At 37.5% G+C, this 6,353-nt stretch overlaps 1 non-coding gene across 1 annotated transcript; it reads right to left on the reverse strand.

Annotated features, from left to right (window-relative positions):
- Window positions 1-4,204: 4,204 nt before the first annotated feature.
- LOC112746741 (small nucleolar RNA R71) lies at window positions 4,205-4,312 on the reverse strand. The gene has a single exon (XR_003174608.1). It is a non-coding gene; the product is annotated as a small nucleolar RNA R71 (small nucleolar RNA).
- Between the last annotated feature and the right edge of the window lie 2,041 nt (window positions 4,313-6,353).

Genomic DNA, 6,353 nt, shown 5'->3' on the forward strand with positions numbered 1-6,353 from the left:
ATTTATACGCTTTTTGACATTGTTTTTAGTATGTTTTTAGTAGGGTCTAGTTACTTTTAGGGATGTTTTCATTAGTTTTTATGTTAAATTCACATTTCTTGACTTTACTATGAGTTTGTGTGTTTTTCTGTGATTTCAGGTATTTTCTGGCTGAAATTGAGGGACTTGAGCAAAAATCAGATTCAGAGGTTGAAGAAGGACTGCTGATGCTGTTGGATTCTGACCTCCCTGCACTCAAAGTGGATTTTCTAGAGCTACAAAACTCGAAATGGCGCGCTTCCAATTGCGTTGGAAAGTAGACATCCAGAGCTTTCCATCAATGTATAATAGTCTATACTTTGCCCAAGTTTAGACGACGTAAACTGGCGTTCAACACCAGCTCTTTGCCCAATTCTGGCGTCCAGCGCCAGAAACAAGTTGCAAAGTGGAGTTCAATGCTCAAACTGGCACCAAAACTGGCGTTCAACTCCAGGAATGACCTCTACACGTGTAACACTTAAGCTCAGCCCAAGCACACACCAAGTGGGCCCCGGAAGTGGATTTATGCATCAATTACTTACTTCTGTAAACCCTAGTAGCTAGTTTATTATAAATAGGACCTTTTACTATTGTATTAGATATCTTTGGACACCTGGTTCTTAGATCAGAGGGGCTGGCCATTCGGCCATGCCTGGACCTTTCACTTATGTATTTTTAATGGTAGAGTTTCTACACTCCATAGATTAAGGTGTGGAGCTCTGCTGTTCCTCAAAGATTAATGCAAAGTACTACTGTTTTCTATTCAATTCATCTTATTTCACTTCTAAGATATTCATTCGCACTTCAACCTGAATGTGATGAACGTGACAATCATCATCATTCCCTATGAACGCGTGCCTGACAACCACCTCCGTTCTACATTAGATATGAATGAGTATCTCTTAGATCTCTTAATCAGAATCTTCGTGGTGTAAGCTAGAATGATAGCGGCATTCAAGAGAATCCGGAAGGTCTAAACCTTGTCTGTGGTATTCCGAGTAGGATTCAATGATTGGATGACTGTGACGAGCTTCAAACTCGCGAGTGCTGGGCGTTAGTGACAGACGCAAAAGGATAGTAAATCCTATTCCAGCATGATCGAGAACCGACAGATGAATAGCCGTGCCATGACAGGGTGCATTAATCATTTTCACTGAGAGGATAAGGTGAAACCATTGACAAGGGTGATGCCTCCAAACGATTAGCCGTGCCGTGACAGGGCATTTGGATCATTTTCTCGAGAGAAGACCGAAAGTAGCCATTGACAATGGTGATGTATCATATAAAGCCAGCCATGGAAAGGAGTAAGACTGATTGGATGAAGGCAGCAGGAAAGCAAAGGTTCAGAGGAACGAAAAGCATCTCTATCCGCTTATCTGAAATTCTCACCAATGAATTACATAAGTATTTCTATCCTTTATTATTTATCTTTTAATTATCTAATCCAATCACATTTAACCCTACCTGACTGAGATTTGCAAGGTGACCATAGCTTGCTTCATACCAACAATCTCCGTGGGATTCGACCCTTACTCACGTAAGGTATTACTTGGACGACCCAGTGCACTTGCTGGTTAGTTGTGCGAAGTTGTGAACCATGGTATTGGCATCATGTTTCTGGCGCCATTACCAGGGAAAGAAAGAGCGATGAATTTTACATAATCAAAGTGTAATCACAATTTCTGCGCACCAAGTTTTTGGCGCCGTTGCAGGGGATTGTTCGAGTTTGGACAACTGACGGTTCATCTTGTTGCTCAGATTAGGTAATTTTCTTTTTGTTTTCTTTTCAAAAAGTGTTCAAAAATTTTTCAAAAATCTTTCAAAAAATTTCTCCTTTGTTTTCGAAAAAATTTTAAAACAAAAATGTTTTCTTTTGTTTTCGAAAAGTTATTCAGAATTTTTAAGAATGAATTCTAGTGTTTCATGAAGCATGTGAAGCCTGGCTGGCTGCAAAGCCATGTCTAAATTCTTTTGGACTGAGGCTTCCAAACCATCAGCATAAAGGCAAGTTACATATTTGATAAGTAATGAGCAGTATATTCTGATATCTTGCTGAAGCTTGGCTGGCCATTGGCCATGTCTAGTGTTTTGGACTGGAGCTTTCATTAAAAGCTTGGCTAGCTAGTGAGCCATGTCTAATTCCTGGACTGAAGCTTTAGACTAAGAATGCAAGATTCCTGGAATTCATATTAAAAATTTTTGGAATCCTTATTTTCCTTTTTCAATTAATTTTCGAAAAATCCAAAAAAATTAGAAAATCATAAAAATTAAAAATATTTTTCTGTTTCTTGTTTGAGTCATGAGTCATGTTATAAGTTTGGTGTTAATTGCATGTGCATCTTGCATTTTTCGAAAATTCATGCATTCATAGTGTTCTTTATGATCTTCAAGTTGTTCTTGGTAAGTCTTCTTGTTTGATCTTTGCATTTGCATGTTTTGTGTCTTTTCTTGTTTTTCATATGCATTCTTGAATTCTTAGTGTCTAAGCATTGAAGAATTCTAAGTTTGGTGTCTTGCATGTTTTCTTTGCAAAAAAAATTTTTCAAAAATATGTTCTTGATGTTCATCATGATCTTCATAGTGTTCTTGGTGTTCATGTTGACATTCATAGCATTCTTGCATGCATCACATGTTTTGATCTAAAAATTTCATGCATTGCATCTTTTTAGTGTTTTTCTCTCTCATCATAAAAATTAAAAAATAAAAAAAAATATCTTTCCCTCTTTTCTCTCATAATTTCGAAAATTAGATTTGACTTTTTCAAAAAATTTTAAAATCTAGTTGTTTTTATGAGTCAAATCAAATTTTCAATTTAAAAATCTTATCTTTTTCAAAATCTTTTTCAAAAATCAAATCTTTCTCATTTTTCTTAGTTATTTTTGAAAATTATAAAAATGTTTTTCAAAAATCTTTTTCTTATCTTTATCACATAATTTTCGAAAATAACATCACCAATTAATGTTTGATTCAAAAAAAATTTCAAGTTTGTTACTTACTTGTTAAGAAAGATTCAAACATTGAGTTCTAGAATCATATATTGTGATTTCTTGTGAATCAAGTCATTAATTGTGATTTCAAAAATCAAATCTTTTTCAAAACTAATTTCAATCATATCTTTTCAAAAATATCTTTCTATCTTATTTTTTTCAAAAAAATTGATTTCAAAATATCTTCTCTAACTTCCTATCTTCTTATCTCTTCAAAATTGATTTTCAAAATTTGTTTCAACTAACTAACTAACTTTTTGTTTGCTTCTCATCTTTTTCAAAACTACCTAACTAACTCTCTCTCTCTCTAATTTTCGAAAATATCCTCCCTTTTTTTTTTCAAAAATTTCTTTTTAATTAACTAATTATTTTATTTTTTATTTTCGAAAAACTACTAACCTTTTTCAAAAACTTTTTTTTCAAAAATCACTAACTCTTTTTCAAAAATTATTTTTCGAAAATTCTTCTCCCTCATCCCCTTCTATTTATTTATTCATCTACTAACACCTCTCTTCATCTCACATCACTGCTCCTATCCTTACCTTTGTGTTTGGATTCTTCATTCTTCTTCACCCTTATTCTTTTTCTTCTTCTACTAACAATAAGGAACCTCTTTACTGTGACATAGAGGATTCCTCTTCTTTTTTTTTTCTCTTCTCTTTCTTATGAGCAGGGACAGAGAAAAAGGCATTCTTGTTGAAGCTGATCCAGAACCTGAAAGGAATCTGAAGAGGAAATTAAGAGAAGCTAAATTACAACAATCCAGAGACAACTTGATTGAAAATTTCGAACAAGTAAAGGAGATGGCAGCCGAACCCAACAACAATGCAAGGAGAATGCTTGGTGACTTTACTGCACCAAATTCCAATTTACATGGAAGAAGCATCTCCATTCCTGCCATTGGAGCAAACAACTTTGAGCTGAAACCTCAATTAGTTTCTCTGATGCAGTAGAACTGCAAGTTTCATGGACTTCCATCTGAAGATCCTTTTCAGTTCTTAACTGAATTCTTGCAGATATGTGATACTGTTAAGACTAATGGAGTTGATCCTGAAGTCTACAGGCTCATGCTTTTCCCTTTTGCTGTAAGAGACAGAGCTAGAGTATGGTTGGACTCTCAACCTAAGGATAGCCTGAATTCTTGGGATAAGCTGGTCAAGGCTTTCCTAGCCAAGTTCTTTCCTCCTCAAAAGCTGAGCAAGCTTAGAGTGGATGTTCAAACCTTCAGACAGAAAGAAGGTGAATCCCTCTATGAAGCTTGGGAGAGATACAAAGGACTGACCAAAAAGTGTCCTTCAGACATGCTTTCAGAATGGACTATCTTGGATATATTCTATGATGGTCTGTCTGAGTTATCTAAGATGTCATTGGATACCTCTACAGGTGGATCCATTCACCTAAAGAAAATGCCTGCAGAAGCTCAAGAACTCATTGACATGGTTGCAAATAACCAGTTCATGTACACTTCTGAAAGGAATCCTGTGAATAATGGGACGCCTATGAAGAAGGGAGTTCTTGAAATTGATACTCTAAATGCCATATTGGCTCAGAATAAAATATTGACTCAGCAAGTCAATATGATCTCTCAGAGTCTGAATGGAGTGCAAGCTGCATCCAACAGTACTCAAGAGGCTTCTTATGAAGAAGAAGCTTATGATCCTGAGAACCCTGCAATAGCAGAGGTGAATTACTTAGGTGAACATTATGGAAACACCTATAACTCATCATGGAGAAATCATCCAAATTTCTCATGAAAGGATCAAAAGCCTCAACAAGGCTTTAATAATGGTGGAAGAAACAGGTTTAGCAATAGCAAGCCTTTTCCATCATCCACTCAGCAACAGACAGAGAATTCTGAGCAGAATCCATCTAGCTTAGCAAACTTAGTCTCTGATCTATCCAAGGCCACTGTAAGTTTCATGAATAAAATAAGGTCTTCCATTAGAAATTTGGAAGCACAAGTGGGCCAGCTGAGTAAAAGGATCACTGAAATCCCTCCTAGCACTCTCCCAAGCAATACAGAAGAAAATCCAAAAGGAGAGTGCAAGGCCATTGACATAACCAAAATGGCCAAACCCAATGAGGGAGAGGAGGACGTGAATCCCAAGGAGGAAGACCTCCTAGGACGTCCAGTGATCAATAAGGAGCTTCCCTCTGAGGAACCAAAGGACTCTGAGGCTCATCTAGAGACCATAGAGATCCCATTAAACCTCCTTATGCCATTCATGAGCTCTGATGAGTATTCCTCTTCTGAAGAGAATGAGGATGTTACTGAAGAGCAAACAGCCAAGTTTCTTGGTGCAATCATGAAGCTGAATGCCAAATTATTTGGCATTGATACTTGGGAAGTTGAACCTCCCTTGTTCATCAATGAACTAAGTGATCTGGATCAACTGACATTGCCTCAGAGGAGTCAGGATCCTGGAAAGTTCATAATACCTTGTACTATAGGCACCATGATTTTTAAGGCTCTGTGTGACCTTGGTTCAGGGATAAACCTCATGCCCCTCTCTGTAATAGAGAAACTGGGAATCTATGGGGTGCAAGCTGCTAAAATCTCATTAGAGATGGCAGACAATTCAAGAAAACAGGCTTATGGACAAGTAGAGGACGTGTTAGTAAAGGTTGAAGGCCTTTACATCCCTGCTGATTTCATAGTCCTGGATACTGGAAAGGAAGAGGATGAATCCATCATCCTAGGAAGACCTTTCCTAGCCACAGCAAGAGCTGTGATTGATGTGGACAGGGGAGAATTAATCCTTCAATTGAATGAGGACAACCTTGTATTTACAACTCAAGGATCTCTCTCTGCATCCATGGAGAGGAAGCATAAAAAGCTTCTCTCAAAGCAGAGTCAAACAAAGCCCCCACAGTCAAACTCTAGGTTTGGTGTTGGGAGGCCACAACCAAACTCTAAGTTTGGTGTTGAACTCCCATATCCAAACTCTAAGTTTGGTGTTGGAGAGTCTCAACAAAGCTCTGAACATCTGTGAGGCTCCATGAGAGCCCACTGTCAAGCTATTGACATTAAAGAAGCGCTTGTTGGGAGGCAACCCAATTTCTATTTATCTAACTCTACTTTTTTTCTTAGTTATATGTCTTTGTAGGTCCATGATCATGTGGAGTCACAAAATAAATAAAAAAAATTGAAAACGGAATCAAAAACAACAGAAGAAAAATCACACCCTGGAGGAAGCACCTGTCTGGCGTTCAACGCCAGAACAGAGCATGGTTCTGGTGCTGAACGCCCAAAATAAGCAGCATCCTGGCGCTGAACGCCCAGAACAAGCATGGTTCTGGCGTTCAACACTAGAAATGGCTAGTAAATGGGCGTTGAACGCCCAAAAT

The sequence above is a fragment of the Arachis hypogaea genome, chromosome 14, assembly GCF_003086295.3.
Source record: "Arachis hypogaea cultivar Tifrunner chromosome 14, arahy.Tifrunner.gnm2.J5K5, whole genome shotgun sequence".
Taxonomy (NCBI): domain Eukaryota; kingdom Viridiplantae; phylum Streptophyta; class Magnoliopsida; order Fabales; family Fabaceae; genus Arachis; species Arachis hypogaea.